The sequence below is a fragment of the Kogia breviceps genome, chromosome 2 (assembly GCF_026419965.1).
Source record: "Kogia breviceps isolate mKogBre1 chromosome 2, mKogBre1 haplotype 1, whole genome shotgun sequence".
Classification (NCBI taxonomy): domain Eukaryota; kingdom Metazoa; phylum Chordata; class Mammalia; order Artiodactyla; family Physeteridae; genus Kogia; species Kogia breviceps.
In genome coordinates, this window is record NC_081311.1 from 129,367,167 (window position 1) to 129,385,570 (window position 18,404).

At 43.5% G+C, this 18,404-nt stretch overlaps 1 protein-coding gene across 6 annotated transcripts in view; it reads left to right on the plus strand.

Moving 5' to 3' along the window:
- Positions 1-4,470: 4,470 nt before the first annotated feature.
- The window catches only part of TANC1 (tetratricopeptide repeat, ankyrin repeat and coiled-coil containing 1), a 234,614-nt gene continuing 220,680 nt past the window's right edge, over positions 4,471-18,404 (plus strand). For 3 of the 6 annotated variants that reach the window (XM_059051808.2, XM_067026098.1, XM_067026103.1), the window contains exon 1: positions 4,471-4,668. The gene's annotated coding sequence lies outside the window, so the exon portion shown is untranslated. The remainder of the gene's footprint in view (positions 4,669-18,404) is intronic. The other 3 variants (XM_059051811.2, XM_059051812.2, XM_067026101.1) reach the window with 2 other exon arrangements.

Below are 18,404 nucleotides of genomic sequence, written 5' to 3' on the forward strand. Positions count from 1 at the left end.
CTTGCAGAAGGGTTTGTATGTCCAGTTAGACAACTCTTTTAACTTAACTGCCTGAATAACTGTGCACAAGTATGGCTTTTGATATCCCTGGATGTCTGCCATTAGCCCACATCTGACCATGCGTTGGTATATGTGTGTGACCATAGATTGTCACACACACACACAGGAACTGTGTAAGGGTATGTAATTTCTTTGTTTTTCCCAACTGATTTCTAAATATAACCCAACTTATTTCATTATTCCCCAGGTTTTAAAAAATTTGTTTCCTCTCCAAAACGTTAAAAGGGAAAGGAGGAATGAATGGATCAAAGCAGAATGAATTCTGTAAACATTTAAAAACACTCCAGGGCCTACCTGGTGGTGCAGTGGTTGAGAGTCTGCCTGCCGATGCAGGGGACACGGGTTCGTGGCCCGGTCCGGGAAGATCCCACATGCCGCAGAGCGGCTGCGCCCGTGGGCCATGGCCGCTGAGCCTGCGCGTCCGGAGCCTGTGCTCCGCAGCGGGAGAGGCCACAGTAGTGAAAGGCGGCCCGTGTACCGCAAAAAAAAAAAAAAAAAAAAAAACCCAAACACTCCAAAGTAGGCAAAAAGTGTTTGTGGGCTGAATTATTTTGAGTCTGGATTGCCTACCTTGCCTTAATTTTTTTAAGTCCTGTCTCAGTTTTTGCATTTAATTACTATACTGTTTTATTTTTTAAACATCTTTATTAGAGTATAATTGCTTTACAATGGTGTGTTAGTTTCTGCTTTATAACGAAGTGAATCAGCTATACATATGTATACATATCCCCATATCTCGTCCCTCTTGCGTCTCCCTCCCACCCTCCCTATCCCACCCCTCTGGGTGGTCACAAAGCACGGAGCTGATCTCCCTGTGCTATTCGGCTGCTTCCCACTAGCTATCTATTTTATATTTGGTAGTATATATAAGTCCATGCCACTCTCTCATTTCGTCCCAACTTACCCTTCCTCCTCCCCGTGTCCTCAAGTCCATTCTCTATGTCTGCGTCTTTATTCCTGTCCTGCCCCTAGGTTCTTCAGAACCATTTATTTTTTTTTTTAGAGTCCATGTATATGTGTTAGCATATGGTATTTTTCTCTTCCTGACTTACTTCACTCTGTATGACAGACTGTAGGTCCATCCACCTCACTACAAATAACTCAACTTTGTTTCTTTTTATGGCTGAGTAATATTCCATTGTATACATGTGCCACATCTTCTTTATCCATTCATGCACACTTAGGTTGCTTCCATGTCCTGGCTATCATAAATACAGCTGCAGTGAATATTGTGGTACATGACTCTTTTTGAATTATGGTTTTCTCAGGGTATATGCCCAGTAGTGGGATTGCTGGGTCGTATGGTAGTTCTATTTTTAGTTTTTTAAGGAACCTCCATACTGTTCTTCATAGTGGCTGTATCAATTTACATTCCCACCAACAGTGCAGGAGGGTTCCCTTTTCTCCACACCCTCTGCAGCATTTGTTGTTTGTAGATTTTCTGATGATGCCCATTCTAATGGGTGTGAGGTGATACCACATTGTAGTTTTGATTTGCATTTCTCCAATGACTAGTGATGTTGAGCATTCTTTCACGTGTTTGTTGGCAGTCTGTACTATACTGTTTTAAACATTTCACTTCTCACTATGTCTTCTATACTACACATACCATAATAAACACTGGCTATGATCCTAACTTAGTCTTGCTTTAAAATAGAAGTACTTAAGAATCTGAGCAAGGGAAAATAGCATACTAACACTCACAAGGCACATTCTTTTCTCACGCCTTCCTCAGCCTATTGCCCTGGGTAATAAATTGTAGGGTAAAATAACCAGTTTATTTGCTGTTTTCTTTCACTCTGCTGAGAAAAGCTACACTGCTGGCAAAATGACAGAAAATTTAAAAATAGAATCCAGTATATTGTATGTATGCTTGGTGAACGTGTTCAACATATAACATTCATGTGATCTATATTTCTTTTAATTTGTTTTGACTGGAATTAACAGAAATGTAATGAGTGAGCTTTTTAAACTGGATAGGGTAAGCAGAAATACCGTAAGAAAAGCAAGAGGTGATTCTTGCCCTCCCCTCCCCCTAAAACTCAAACAAGCCCTCACCTAACAACTAACCAAAAACATCTTTTATTTTTTTAAGGGAGAAGCAGATTTTTAAAAAGCATTAAAATTCATTTTTTGAACCTGTGTTCCACTAATACTACACTTATTTAGTTGCTTACAAAATGTTTATTAATTTATCTTGCAGACTTGCTCTTAATGGATCTCCCTTTTTTTTCCTCACCCATGAATTTTTATTACTCTGTGTTTTTGGCCTTGTTTTCTATAAATGTACCATTTTCACTCACAGCTTAAGACAGCTTTGATGTTCTTAGTATGACATACTGTATGTAATGTTAGCTGTTTAAAAGTGGAGATCAGATTGTGAGTAATAACATAGGTAGTTTGGATTATATAAACACTACAGGAAGAAGGGGAGACAGGGCCCTTCTGTGTACAAATTTCATATGGCTAGCGGTATGCCTGTTTAGAATGTTAAACACTCCTAACTAGGCAGTGATGAAGTTACTTCTTTAATGATTGTGACTTCTGAAGCTATAAAGACAAAAAATTTTCAACTAGAAATAATTTAAAGATGATGCCGGTAATTAGCATATTTACTTTATGTGATTTTCTACTTGCTACTTAGGGAGCTTTGAGGATAGAGGGGAAAAAATGAATTTCCTTGTCTTCAAAGCCCAATTTAACAGAGCAATTTCATCAAAAACTTGGAGAATATAGCTTAGAAGAGCCAAAGGCAGAAGAACGTGATACAAATTGTAAATTTCATCCATTTATACATTTCACCTATTATAACGAAGTCGGAGGCAGGGAACTGTACCAGTCTATTTCCCTAGGATTGTTTCTTTTATATATTAATATTTAAGATTAGTTAGACTAGCGTGGAGTTTTTTTTTTCTTTAATTTGTGTCATCCTTTTATTACTGAGGTTGCTGTCCTGCTTTTTCATCTGTTGTTGAAAGATTGGTAACTTTTGTGCATTTCAAGAGAAATTAAAACATATTACCATATTTTTCAGCAATGGGACATTTCAGAGTGAAGAAATAGGTCAACAGCTCTTCTGATTTAGTCAGTTTATATTTTATTTTAAATATTCATATCCTGCTTTGTTTCAGGAAGACTTCAAGCCTGCTGATATGTTTACTGCTCAAATATCAGCACAGTAATAATCAGGCCTTTGAAACTGTGGGTGAAAATTCCAGTAAATTTCAGTCATCTTTTATTTATGTAAAGAGATTGTGTGGCATTTTACTTCCAGTCCCTTTTCACGGGAACTTTAAATATGGACGCTCCTCTCACCGGTATCTTTATATTGGGAAGCTCTGCGTGAGGTTGAAGTTTTTATGTGGGGACTTGTTTAAAACACAGTTGTCTTTAAAGGCGGATTTGCCACAGCAAGGTTAGGGGTTGCCAATAAATCCATTTATAGCAACTTCTGTATTACCTGCTCTAGACACACCATTGGGGTGACCCGTGCATGATTCCCGCAGGCCACACAAGACAGCAACAGTCCTAGTTGATCCCTCCGTGAACAAGGCTGGTCTAAAAGGCTTCGGGTGTGGAGTAGGCTGCGACCCCCCGGACTGAGCTGCCTGCCTGGGAACCCAGGATTCCCAAATCCATAGGCCCTACCCCGGCTTTTGCTCTGCTGGGGGATAACAAAACATTTGGGGAACTCGGGAATTTAATTTACTGCTACCGACCGAAACAATAATAGCATCTTTGTGTTTCTTCTACCTCCATACCTCCTTCCTCCCGCCGATGCAAGCATGACGTTTGTCCTCCAAAGATGTAGCACAGACAACACAGGGCCAGCCCCGGGCGGCTTGAGGAGGCTGCTGGGACCCGGCCCCGGGGACGCTCGAAGCAATCACCGGTCCCCAAACCTCCCTAATTCGCGTTCGGGAAAGAAAACGACACAGCAGGCGAGGTGCCCTTTACACCTCACATCTGCCTTAGCTCATTCTTGCCCCAGAAAGTGAGTGAGTGTGTGTGTAGTTAAGTGAGGCAGAGAAAATTCAAGAAAGCCACACAAGTCACCCTAAAGCATCCACCAAAACTTCATCTTGGTTAATTGCTCCCATATGTCCTCCTCGGCTGTTTTCAAAATGCAGCAAGGAGGGGAGGTCAGGCCACTTCACTGATTTTTTTAGAGGTTGAAAAAAAGATGGACTATCGCCCATCTTGGGTCCAATCCTTCAGGGACCCAAGCGCAGCCTCGGGGGACTAGCCCCCCAGGGGGAAGCTGGGGACCCCACAGAAAGTTCGCGCGCCGGGCCCCAATGGGTCCCGGGAGCCGCCGCAAGCCTGGGCGGGGAGGGGCGCGGGAGGCGCGGCCCGGGCGGGCGCGCGAGAGGAAGGTGCCTTCGGGAACACGCGCAAGGGCGGGGATTCGCGCTGCCAATGAGGCCCGGGTGTGGGCCTTGCAAGGCGGGGGGACGGGCCGGAGCGCAGCCTGAGCTGTGGCAGCTGCGGGAGCAGCGGCCGCCTTGGGAGCTGGCGGAGAGGCAGCCGCGGAGCGCAGAGCTGGCCGCGCCCCGAGGCCCGGCTCTAGCGGTGGGGAACCGCACCGAGGAGCTGGAAACTTTCCCGGTAGGTAACTCCCGCCGCCCTGGCTCCGCCGCCGGCCTCCGCGCGTCCCGGGCAGCGCCAGCTGCTGCGGTGCAGGGGAGCAGGGGTCTCGGGAGGAGGAGAGGGTGATGGGAGAGTGGAAAGGCATGTGGGAAAGTTTCTGGAGCCTCCCTGCCCCCCCTTCGCTGGGCACACCCGGGAGCTCTCCGGGGATACGCACGAACTTGTTGGGCGCCTCGGGCCTCGGTCCTGGCGGCTCTGGAGAATCGGTGCCTTCCCATCGCCTCAGCTCAGCGCCGGACCGAGCCGGCCCCGGGCGGAGCTAGGGTTCGGGGGCGCCGGCAACGCGCGGGGGCACGCTCGAATTTCTGGACCACCTCCACCCGGCGCGTCTCCGCGCCCCCTTTCCCGCCTCCTCTGTAGCTTTCGGGCTTGGCAAGGGCCTGGGCTGCGCCTGGTACCTGGGGTTGGGGGAGGCGAGGAAGAAGCGCGCCTGGCACCGTGGGGTCCAGGGCGCCCCCGGAGGGTAGGTGAGCGTGGGTCGCGAAGTTGACGGGTGAACTTAAGCCTCGGAGGGAGTCATATTGCCCCACTCTGGGCTGAAAGTATTGCTTCGCTTCCAAGAACACTGCGATGAGTATATCCACGTTGTTTTTTGGGGGGTGGGGAGGTGAGCTAGGATTAGACCTTGAGGGAGAGTGAGAATTGTTTCAAGATTGTGTATCCTTCCCCGTTCTTGGAGACTGAAGAGTGCTCACTTCTTTGGGGGGACTTATGTCAGGGCTCACGTTCTTCCTTCCGGACTTTGGGGTGCGGGCGCGCAGCGCTGTGGGTGTGATGGGCTCCCCGCTTTGGCGCGGCAGCTTTCCGGAACGGCTGGCGAGGAAGGAAGCCCCAAGGCATTGTGTGCCGAGTTTGCAGACAGAAATGTCTCTGGACCGGCGTTCTCAAAACTTACTTCACTTATTGTGTAAGGCTCCGGGAGGAAATGCGGCGGTGGCCAGGTAGAAATACGGCGCCGCGGCCAGGGCTTCGGAGGACGCCGGGCTCGGCGACAGTCTACCCCTTCCAACCCCCTCCAGCCCACTGTTGGCAGCCCCAGATCCCCTTGTCTCGGGGGATGGGACTCGTCTCGGTAGCGCTGTTCCCTGCCTGAGTCAACTCCGGGAGGTTAGGAGGGCACCTTCATCTTGAACTTGACCTTAGGAGCATCGCCGTCTGGGCGGGTTACAAGGTAAAAGGAAGCTAAATCTTCCCGTGGGATAGGCCTCGAACTCTGGCATGGAAAGGAAGTGACTGGTTAAAAATCTGTGAGAAATGGCCTTAGGACTGCTGAGGTCGTTAACTGCAAATGCCACACCATCAGACTGCAGAAGTTAATGTGTTTGGAGGGGGGTGGGGATAGGAGAGGAAAGGAGAAACCTGGTGAGTTGGTACAGAGAGTTGGTATTTCTGCGTAGTGGAAATGAAGGGAGTCTGGTTCTCTGCTTTCAGCAGATCCGCTACTCTCTCTTTCTCTCCCCCCCTTTTTTTCTTTCCTTCCTGGGTCATCGTTATTCCTGCCAGCCTGGCACTCCTGGGATGGGGGAGGGGAAGGAGAAGAAAGCCTTTGGGAAGCTTCCCTGGCCAGCTTGGAGGTATTTAAGATCTGCTACTAGGAAGATTCCAGGATTTTAACAGCTGCTTTTTGATTGCTGGGAATGAAAGAATTTATGAGCCACCGAGAGATGTTCATTATAGTGGTAGTCTGAATGTTTTACTCATCTAAGCTACTGAAGATCTCACAAAGGACCTTCCTTCCCTGAAGTATGCCAGTTTTTGCAAAATCTGTGTCAGCCAGAATGGTTGGTGGGTGTCAGTCAGAACTCATCGTAAATATATCCTGGTGGTATGTGGGAGTGAAGGAAATATGGTATCTGACATCCTTCAGGACTTCCTCTTAGGGTTGCTCCTGTTACCTGCCAAGTGAATTCGGTCCAGGCTTCCGGATTGTTGTGATTTGACAATAAGAGATGGGAAATAGTGTCATCGATTTTAGTGGAGGCAGGAAAGTCCAGAAATAAATGTAAGGTCACTTTTTATGATCCTGTCTTTCAGCTGTGATACCACAAACTTAACTTTTACTGGGACTTGGGAGCCATGGTTTTCCTGCTTTTTTGGTTTAACCACCAGAATGTCTAAATTATCATAATTTATGTCCATCGTGGAACTAAAGCATAACTGATTCATAGTCAGCCTTTTTCTGCTTCCCATAACAGCCTGTAGAAAAGAACATTTTGTCTCTTTAACCACACACAATTTATTTGGTGCCAGAGTGGGTTTTTGCTAGTGGGTGATTGAGGGCACAAATCTAAAGACAATGGAATTTTCTCGATTAAATTGTTCATTTTTAGGCAACACCCCCCTCTGAGTTGCTGATTAATTCTTTGTCTCCCAGGGACATTAAAATCAGTATCCCTGGGTTGCTAGAACTGTAATCCATATTATAATGATGCCTGCCAGCATAGCTGGAGGTTCATGTTATGTCGATGTTTCCATTAGACATTTCTAACCCAATTGTAAAGGTTTTTGTCTGGGTTGGGTTACAGGTAGGCTGTGAGTCTCATGGTCAGACAGATGGCTTTATTTTTTATCTTTCTGATGAAAAGTTTAACTTGTAAGTCACGGGAGTAAAGTTTACAAAAGCAAAATAAAGCAGAAGAAATACATGTATTGCTAGGGAGAGATTTGTTTTAGTTCCTAGGATATGATATGTATGAAGTTCATGGAGTCACAAGTGAATTGGCTAAAACTTGACAAACAGACTAATGTTAATATGTGGCATTTCATTTATGGGTTATTCGGGTTTCAGAACCCCAGGGTTAACATCTATGCTTTGATGTCAGAGATTAAAAACAGTTCAGTAATAATGGTAATAAAACTTTTTTCCCAAGAGAGTTTCAGAAATTCACATACCTCAAACTAATCATTTGTTTATTTTCAACTTCTTTTTTATTAAGTAGACTTCAGGGTCTAGTGCGATTTATAATCTGGACTAGCAACCCAGACAGCATTCTTAAGGAAATCACTTCTCAAATCTGTACATCTTTTTTAAAATAAGTAATGAACATATCATTTGCCTTTCTTCTTGGTATCTCTCAGCTGAATTACAAAGCCTGGATAAATGTCCCATTTTTTGTGACATCCTTCTTGGGCTCTTTCTACTGATGTCTGGGTAAGTCTGATTTTGCAGCACTTTCTGTGCTAAATAAATTCTTCCCTTATGCTATTGGCTTAACGGTAAAGAAGTAGTAGGCTGCAGGTGACCCATTTTCACTGTGACTCTAAATGTTTGTACTGTGTCCTGCTTGCCTATTTAAGAGCGCTGAGTGCAACTTGACACTCATCTGGAAGCTGGTATGGATTTTCTTTAAAAGGTTCTAAAATAAAATTATGTGCTAAGCTATAGGCTCTTTTATGTCTGAGCAACCTGTTCATCTTCAGCTCTTTAAACTTGTTCTCAGAAGACCATCTTTTTAAAATATTAAGCAATGGGGTTTAAACCTCAGGAAGAGGATGCATCAATGAGTTCTGATTGGCTGACTAAAATTAAAAGGCTGCCATTTTCAGGTGTGCGTGGAGAGACAGTGTTATGAAGCAGTATTTGCTAATGAAGTTGGGAGACTTGGTTATCAGTGTAACAGAAGGGGACAAGAGCAGCAAAGCAGAAGAATGGCTTCTGGTTTTTTATTATGAGGAGAATGGATTTTGAAGGTTAGGGGAGGACTTTTGATAAAGAAGGCTATCAGGAGACGTTATCTTGTGCAGTGTCCAAGGGGTTCTGGTTTGGGTTGGCTGTGTTACTGATGAGGGATGACCTTCTAGGGTAGATGTCGTCTTTAGGGGCTCCTGCAGGTGTGTGTGATCAAGGAGAATATTCTGGAAAGAAGAGTCACATAGGTAGGAATGTCAAGGACAAGAAAAGTGTTGCAGAGGGATGGCATAGTCCCTGAATTTTAGCACAGATTTTGCCACTACCATGAGGGAATTTATTAGTAAAAATCTTCCAGTCGCAGCTATATAGATGTGAACCCAGGATGTTCAGCCGTACAGCCCAGAACCACGGTGACTCACCACTCACCACCCTCCCTGCCACACCCAGAACAGAGGTTTATTACCTCTGTGTGTTGGGGTCGGAGTTGGGGAAGTCTCTAAGAAACACTTGGCTGTGACCTTTTCATGCATATATGCTCATGCAAAAATGGGATCTTCTATTACATGTGCTTTTGAAGAAATATGTAAAAGATTCGACACACAAGCGTGCATGTAATGTATCTGCACAGTTTAGAGTACAGTATATACTTACGTGTTGTGTTTTTTCTCCTGTCATATCAGTACATTCTTCTTTGGCACTGTCTTAACGGCTGTTTAGTAAATCCATTACATACAGTACTATAATTTATTTTAACCAGCCCATTTTGACATTTAGATGTTTTGGAAAGAAATATCTCTCAGGCTATCAGAGCCCTTTGGCTCAGATGTGATTTACTCATCATTAAATCACAGGGCCCAATAAAAAATAAATTAAAAAATCATAGGGCCTAGCACACAGGGGTACCTGGCTGTTGGTACCTTTAGAACCTCTCATCATCGAGAAACTGACTCTTTGTTCTTAGTTCCAATTTGAGAAAACCCTGGAGAGAACCCAGACTGGCCTGATGCCAGCCAAAGGAGAGTTACGGTTGGCAGTCCCCATGAGACCCACAAGATGGGACTGTGGGGAGACAAAGTATCCTACAAAGAAGGGGGTTCTTATTAATGGAAGAGAGAGGGAGCTGGGTAAACAAAAAGAGCTCGCTGTCTAATGCAGGATATGTTTCCAAAAGTGGTATTGATGGTCATAACAACATACCAGTATGCCAAAGAATGTGAACATTTTTAATGCTCCTGTGATATATACCCTGTAGTCTTGAGAGTAGTAGACTTTTCCACACTCTGTGGGGATTTGAATTGCTGTGTAACAGGGTATTGAATTACTGCAAAAAACTCAGAAGTTGGTCATTATTCCCATGTAACCCATTATACTCCCCTCTATCTGCCATGCTTTAAACTAAATTACTTGGGATTAGTAACATCGATTCTTAATGTTTATTGAGTGCTTGCTGACTCTGAACTAGATTTTAAAAATTCTGTGGAAATGAAACAGCATTGTTCTTTCTTCACCCACTGTCCTACATGTGTAGAGTGCTGTGGCAGGTATAGTTTCTTGCCCATACCACAGCATTCCCCATCCTGGTCCTCCCTTCCTTCTTGTGGCTTAAACCAACAACCCTTTATTTGCTTGGGATTCAGAAATTGGAGCTGGGTTCAGCAGGGTGGCTTTTCTGCCTGGGTCTAGGCTCACTCATGCTCTGGTTGTTACATGATTCATAGCAGGAGCCTATTGCTCTAAGAATTTACCACATTGCTTGATAACATAATCCTGCTTTTGATTAGTTTTCCACTGCCCATGTGTTGCAGGGTAATAAGTTGGGTGTACCTCTGGTCCCAGAGAGTGCATCTTGATTAAGCCAACTCAGCCTTAGTAATACCATACCTGTTGCTAGTGACTGGTTAATGATTAAGTGTTTGACCAACTATTGGGTCTCACCATATTGAGAACCTAAGATTGTCAGCACAATGAAACAGGTTGACACATTGAAAATCACAGAGTACAAAGACGGAAGGCACCTAAGACCACAGGGACTTTTTTTAGCTGCTGAATTAACCAACCCTAAAACCACTGTGACTCAGAACTTCTTATGTGGGAACATTTTTTAAAATTATTGTTGGAGACAGTGATCTCCAAAGTGGAGTGTGCCAGACCATCCAATATCGGAAGAAAAAATATTAAAAGTTTATCTAGAAAAAAAATAAGCTTTACTAATATTTAATAGATGAGTTGACACTGGTTGGTATATCTGAAAGTCTTCTTGTCAGTTAGGTTATAGATGGTCGCCTGAGGGAAGAGGAGGCATTTTACAACCTGGTGGAATTGACAGTGGTACCCTCATTCTTATTCTTGTCTTTGGTGAACTCTATCCATGTAAATGGATTTATGGGTTATATCATCTAGTTTTAAGTAGACTGACTACAACAAAATAGGCAAGTGGTTTCAAAAGATTCTTGCAAAGAAAGTTGAATGGTAATGATGTAAATCTACAGGGATAAGAACATGTCTTATTTGAGATTAGGAAATGCCTTTTAAATCAAATTTAATGAGTTGGCACCAAAATTGTGTGTGGATGTGTATTAATAAATGCAAATAAACCTAAGAATGCTGTTTGGATCATTCTCAGTCTTTAAAGAGTTTTTGATGGATGTTTTATAATGTATATACTACATTAGTATACACATGTAATTTATAACTAGTGTTTTAATTATGTGTAAATTATTGGGGTACATGTTTAATGTTTTTACTGTTGGGGCTGCATGATCAAAAGGTTTTGAGACCCCAGTTTAAGTCACCTATTGTCCCTTATTGTCATCTAGTTTTTGTTACTTGCAACTGAAAACACCGTAGCTCATGCAAGGACAGATAAGAGCCCTGGCTGTTCCCCTTTTATTCATAGGTTTCAAGATTCTCTATGGTTTGATTTGGAACTTTCTTTACTACACCCACTTGTCCTCCATGTTTCTCTGCCACTGAGACTGTAACTGTCCTACTTCGTTTCAATTTTGCCTCTGAGGAGGCTGTCCTCCCCTTCCCCCCACCACTGAGATTTTCATTGTCCTTCAAGGCCTAGCTTAAGTAAATATATTGCTTTCTCATTCACATTTTTCTGATTTCTCTCTTCTGCCTCTAAATGGTTCCTTCTATTTAATCCCCCCAGCACATTGCTTGTACATTGATTGTAATGTTTTTCTCTTTTTGTCTTTTATTAAAAAGTCATTTGCCTGCTTGCTTTACCTATGGGTTGTAGGCCGCTTGATGGTTGGGTCTGGCTTGCCTTAGTCATCTTTAAAAATTGCTTGTTTCCCCTTCTGGGAGAAAGGGAGGCAGGCAGACAACCCGCAGTTGTTAAACACTGCTCTATGCTGTTTACCATGGGGAGGGTCTCTCTCCTCCAGCCCTTGACAACCTTAGGAAGTAGAGAGCGCCACGTAAATGTGAGGGATCTGAGAGCAAGGAGCACACATGGCCAAGACAGGAAGATCCAGGATCCAAACCAGGGTCACTTTATTCCAAAGCAGTTTTATCTGCCCTCATATGTGTTGCGTGCAGTTACACATTGTCCTTCTTTTATGCGGGAACACTGGCGTGGATGAAAATGGAAAGCTCCATGGGATGATGCTACAAAAATATTACTGGACCGGGGCTTCCCTGTTGGCACAGTGGTTGAGAGTCTGCCTGCAGCTGCAGGGGACACGGGTTCGTGCCCCGGTCCGGGAGGATCCCACAGGCCGCGGAGCGGCTGGGCCCGTGAGCCATGGCCGCTGAGCCTGCGCGTCCGGAGCCTGTGCTCCGCAACGGGAGAGGCCACAGCAGTGAGAGGCCCGCGTACCTCAAAAAAAAAAAAAAAAAAAAAAAAAAAAAAATATATATATATATATATATATATATATATATATATACTGGACCATCCTAGGCAGGTGGTGAGTTCAAAGGAGAGTCTACTCTCCTTGTGGAATAATAGGAAAGGCCTGGAGGATGATATGTATGAAGGTCTAAATGCCTATAGACAGCTGTCTGCAAGTACCCCTAAGCAAAATCATGTGTGATAGTCCCTGTGGTAGGGACTGGCCTGAGCATCCCCACTGAGAGACAGGAGGTGAGGGACACTACACTGCTCAGCTGAATCAAATTATTTATGCCGACGTTCTCTCCATGGTAAGGATAATTGAGGGTTGACAGGTTGTCAGCTTTCAAATTGAGCCATGTTAGATATATGTTATGATGGAAAACAGGCGTCTCTCCAGGGTTTTGAGGGTCAGATGACAGAATGTATATGAAAGGGGTTTTTTTTTTTTTTTTTTTTTTTTTTTTTTTTGTGGTACGCGGGCCTCTCACTGTTGTGGCCTCTCCCGTTGCGGAGCACAGGCTCCGGACGCACAGGCTCAGCGGCCATGGCTCACGGGCCCAGCCGCTCCGCGGCATGTGGGATCTTCCCGGACCGGGGCACGAACCCGTGTCCCCTGCATTGGCAGGCGGATTCTCAACCACTGTGCCACCAGGGAAGCCCTATGAAAGGGTTTTGAATGTTGTAAATTACTTCCTAGATGCCAGGGAGACATCAAATTTGATTCTTTCCTTGTAGTAGTGACTTCTAGCTTAGATTTCTTTGTTAGCCATTTTTGTGTTCTTTTAAGTGAATTTCCAAAGGATTTTTTAAAAGTATTGGGGAATAGGACACAGTTTTTCTCAAATGAACTACATATAACTCAAAGCTTGCTATAAAACTTTTAGCCGTGGAGTAAGTAGAATTTGTGGTAAGGTGAATTTGTCTTGGGATTTAGTTGTTCAAGTACCCATAGGATCCGTTTATAAGAATGGGACCACTTCTGGTGTATAAAGATGGAAATCTGGGGGGTCTTTGAGGTAAGTTATTAGGGACCCTTAAGTACCACCTGAAGGACTGTGAAAGAGTTTTGATTTGAGGTTATGTTTTGTTTTGTTTTGTGTTTTTTTTTTTTCTGTGAAGCCAGTTACTTATTTTGAGGAGTCTCTGGAGAGGGTTTGGGGAGGGACCCTTTGAAATATCTCAAGATACTTTTGAAAGTGAAAACTAGGTGTGGTTTGAAATTTAAGAATTTGAAATCTATTCCATTGTAGATTTCCAAGAAAGTGGATGTGAATAAATAAAATTTAAGTCCATTTGAGGGAAATTTTCCAGTGGCAATTTCATATTACAGAAAGAGTATGACATAAAGCATGTTAACTTAAAGAGTAAATATAATAATTTATCGACTCAAAAGACAGAAAAGGTGAGCGGCTCCTAACTTGCAAATAGATGCAGTTGTGAATATTTGATTATTCAGGATTCTTGAAACTTGCACGTGACTTAAGAGAACCTTACTTCAGGGTGGTTTATCTAGATAAGGCAGCAGTTCCCAAAGTGAGTTCTATGGAAATGGACTCTCAGGAAATTAATAGACATTATGCAGGGAAGCAAGGTTTTATGTTCAAATAAGCGAGAAGATCCCGGTTAACAAAAGTAAAACAGGTGTTTTTGTTTTTAACTGCAGGACTTTTGAGCATCCTTATTTCTAATGTTCATTCTCAGTCTCCTTGAAGGGAAACAGAGGAGTTAGTATTTCCCAAGTGCATTGAATTGTAGAAACTTTTTTTGCAGAGCATCTTTTAGGGAAAAGACAATGTTGGGTTAATTTGCCGAAATATTTTAAAGCAAATCCCAGGCATCATATAATTTCACCTGACAAATTTTAGTATGCATTTCTAACTAAGGACTTAAGGACAAAAATCACCACCTACCTCATCACTTTTAATAAAATTAACAGTAGTTTCTTACTGTTATCTAATTGTCCTCCAAATATCATTTGTCACCATTTCTGGTTTTTGGAACCAGATTCAGTCAAGGGTTACATACACATTGCACTGTGGGTTGTTGCTTTTGTCCCTGTAGTTTTTTTAAATATAGAAAAATGCTATCTTACCACCTCCTCCCTCCCTCTGCTGACTTTCAGCAGAGAACTTGTGGGATGTACCATATCTGAATTTGTTTCCTCTTGTTGGTGTTTACCTTGTTCATTTGTCCTCTGTATTTTCTGTAAACTAGAGGCTTTCCTTTAATCTAAAGGGACGTTTAGATTCAGGTTAAATATTTTTCGCAAGAATAGGTCCTAGACTGTGCTTTTTTCTCCTTATGATTTGGGAGCAGGCAATTTAATTTAGCTATTCATAAGTCACTTTCTTTAAAATATAAAGAAGTAATGGGGGCTTCCCTGGTGACGCGGTGGATAAGAATCCGCCTGCCAATGCAGGGAACACGGGTTCACGCCCTGGTCTGGGAAGATCCCACATGCCGCGGAGCAACTAAGCCTGTCCGCCACAACTACTGAGCCTGCGCTCTAGAGCCCACAAGCCATAACTATTGAACCCACGTGCCACAACTACTCAAGCTCGTGCTCCTAGAGCCCCTGCTCCTCAACAAGAGAAGTCACAGCAATGAGAGGCCCGCGCATCCGCAATGAAGAGTAGCCCCCGCTTGCGGCAACTAGAGAAGCCCATGCGCGGCAACTAGAGAACGCCCACGCACAGCAACAAAGGCCCAAAGCAGCCAAAAATAAATAAAATAAAATAAATAAATTTATTTTAAAAAAAAGAAGTAATGGCTTAGAGTTTGTTTGGAAATTTATTAGTATATCGTGGGGGAGGGGTGCAAGTTCAATTTATTCCAGTTGTGGTTGGAAACACCATGGTATTCTGAATAGTTGGCCTGGTTAAATGGGTATAAGTTTTCAGTATATCTTAAGACTATAAACCATGTGACTCTTGGGTAAAATGGCTTGAGTGGTAAACATTTCTGGTGGTAGAATTTTATTAAGAATGACAAGTTACCTGAGTTATAATGGTAAAACACTGTTCTATAAAGATTTATTTCTAAATACATTAATTTAGGAATATGCATTAATTCTACCTCTATTCGATAAATTTTAACAATGTTTTTCTGATAAATGCTTATGCTGATTTGAAGTACAGCCATAAATCTAAATACACCCTCAGGGTGATAATTTTATATATACATTGTCTTGGAAACCCAGACATGTAAATAAAAGTTCGTATCATGACTGACTTTGCTAACTTAATTTGATATTTAAGTTTTTTCCCTTGATATCTTTCCAAGTGCTTGTTGTATGTCTGGGAAAAATCAAACTTAAAGGTGTTTTGTATGTCTTAATGAAGAATAGCATGGTATATATAGAGTAGCTTTGATGGACGGAAGCTATCATTGGCAGTTCCCAGCATATTCTTATGTTTACTGCTTAGTGGGCAGGGATACTATTTTATACATTACAACTTGCCTGTTGTGAATAATAAGGTGCCTTGGACAGAGAAGTGCTTTGTATCTATAGTAGTACACTAAAAATATACACATATACACTGCTTTTTTTCTCCACCTTTTAAAAAAATACAAATATATAGGAGATAGTGAAAAAAGCATGATCTTTGAAGCCAGATGAACCATGGGTAGTTTACTGGACCTCTGTTGCTTTGTCTGTAAAATGGGATAGTAATTCCTGTTTCATAGGGTTCGTGCCAAGACTAAAGGTGGGAACCTATACAAAATATTTCAGCTGGCCAAAAAGTTCATTCGGGTTTTCTGTAACATCTGACATACATAGCTATACATAGCAGTGTGCTTGGCTCATAGGTGCCCCAAATAGGTCCTTTTCTCCCTTCTCCTCTTAACCCTATTTTTATTTTTTAAAATTTTATTTATTTATTTATTTATGGCTGCATTGGGTCTTCGTCGCTGTTGCGTGGGCTTTCTCCAGTTGCGGCGAGCGGGGGCTTCTCTCGTTGCGGAGCAGGGGCTCTAGGCGTGCCGGCTTAAGTAGTTGTGGCTCGCAGGCTCTAGAGCGTCGGATCAGTAGTTGTGGCGCACGAGCTTAGTTGGTCCGTGGCATGTGGGATCTTCCCCGGACCAGGAGTTGAATCCGTGTCCCCTGCATTGGCAGGCAGATTCTTAACCACTGCGCCACCAGGGAAGCTCCTTAACCCAATTTTTATTTTTTTTAATTTTTAAAAATTTATTTTCATTTATTTATTTATTTATATTTTTGCGGTATGCGGGCCTCTCACTGCTGTGGCCTCTCCGGTTGCGGAGCACAGGCTTGGGACGCGCAGGCTCAGCGGCCATGGCTCACGGGCCTAGCTTCCCGCGGCATGTGGGATCTTCCCGGACATGAACGCATGTCCCCTGCATCGGCAGGCGGACTCTCAACCACTGCGCCCCCAGGGAAGCCCTTAACCCTATTTTTAAATTCAGCTTTCTGGATCAGTAATTGAATGGAAGTTTCTGTTTGTTCTGAGGGTTTTAAAAATTGCTCACTTTAAGGTACTTGTTACAGAAGTCCAGATAAGAGCGTGATTTCAAGATAACCTTTATGCATAATTTCTCAGTTGCTTATATTAAAACAATTAGACGTTTATATGAAATGTTTTGAACAAACAAGTGGGACATTTTTAGATGGTAATATATAGAGGAGAAGGAACCAGAGAATAAAATGGGTATTTTATTATTGCCATGAGGATATTGCTAACAAACCTTCTGGTTTAAATGAAAGTCAGTATTTAAAAAGTCCATTTATTTACTAAGCCTGTGAGAACATGAGATGCTCCGCAGACTTACGTAGAGTTTTGCTGGAGTGCAGTTTAGAATAAGAAACTTTATTTTATTTAGATGGAGTAAGTCTGTCGTGCCACACGCAAGTCCTACGTCTGGTTTATTTATGAACATGGCCACCGCCAACGTGGAGCGCAGTCTTCCCTGCAGAGGAGAGGCATCGATGCTTCCCTGAAGGGCCCCGGATCCTCACGAGGCGGGGAGGACTCTCTTTACTGGCTTGTGCCCTATTAAAGACTCATGGAAAGGGAGAATTAATACATCCTACCTTTTGAACAGCAGAAGTCAAGGAACAGCTCGGAGGTTGCTTAAATAGGCATTTACGGGTGAAGCAAGATACGTTTTCTTCTATCAGGTGTTTCTAAGTCTTGGGGCATTTGGCTTTGTTAATGGCTTGTGGAAGAAGAGGTCTCACGAAGACAAGGGTGCACGCTGCTCCCTGCCCAGGTACTACCTGTTCTCTGAGAACGACCTTGATTCCCTAAGGCCACTCAAGTTCAGCTGCACTGGAGCTTTTTTACACTTTTTTTTTTTTCCCTGCCGTGAAGTAACAGTTTGTTTATCCCTTCCTTTCTGAAATGTTTTGTTTAAGCAAGAAGGACTCCTTAAATTGTCCAGCTCCACATACCAAAAGTCAAGACAGGAGGAATCAAAGAGCGTGATTGCCCCTCCCATCATGGAAACAGTGATGAGATACCTTTTTTGTTTTGTTTTGTTTTTTTGTTTTTTTCGGTATGCGGGCCTCTCAGTGTTGTGGCCTCTCCCGTTGCAGAGCACAGGCTCCTGACGCGCAGGTTCAGCGGCCATGGCTCACGGGCCCAGCCGCTCCGCGGCATGTGGGATCCTCCCGGACCCGGGCACGAACCCGTGTCCCCTGCATCGGCAGGCGGATTCTCAACCACTGCGCCACCAGGGAAGCCCAAGATACCATTTTTAGAGGGATAGTGAGTGAGTTCTAAGTTGATGGGATTTATAGGCATTTGACCTTGACAGGGCTTTTTTTTTGCTTTCTTCATTAAGAGCAGTCTTAGCTAGCTCAGAGAATATAATACCCTTAGGAGTTTTAGAAGTAAAAAGTTACTATGAAGGTGTTAACTGTTTGACAAATTAGAAACTGTTTTCACTTGTCAAAGGGTGGCGGAAGTCTTGCATTAATTTTTCCAACAAATATTTCTTGAGGGCTGTCACTGTGCCCTTCTGAGTTTGAAGCCCAGCTCTGTGTCAGTCGGAGGAGACAAGTGCATGCAGAGTACAAATGTTAGAGAGACACGTGCGCAGCGGGAGGCAAGAGGAGGAAGGGGGAGGAGGAGTTGGGGCTGGGGAAGGCTTCAGGGAGGAGGTGGAGGATGCCTAGCACTTTGCCAGGTGGGGAAGAGAGTGAGGGGCTTTCTATGAAGGGAGCCTGCTGAGCAGAGGCTGGGAGGCATGAAA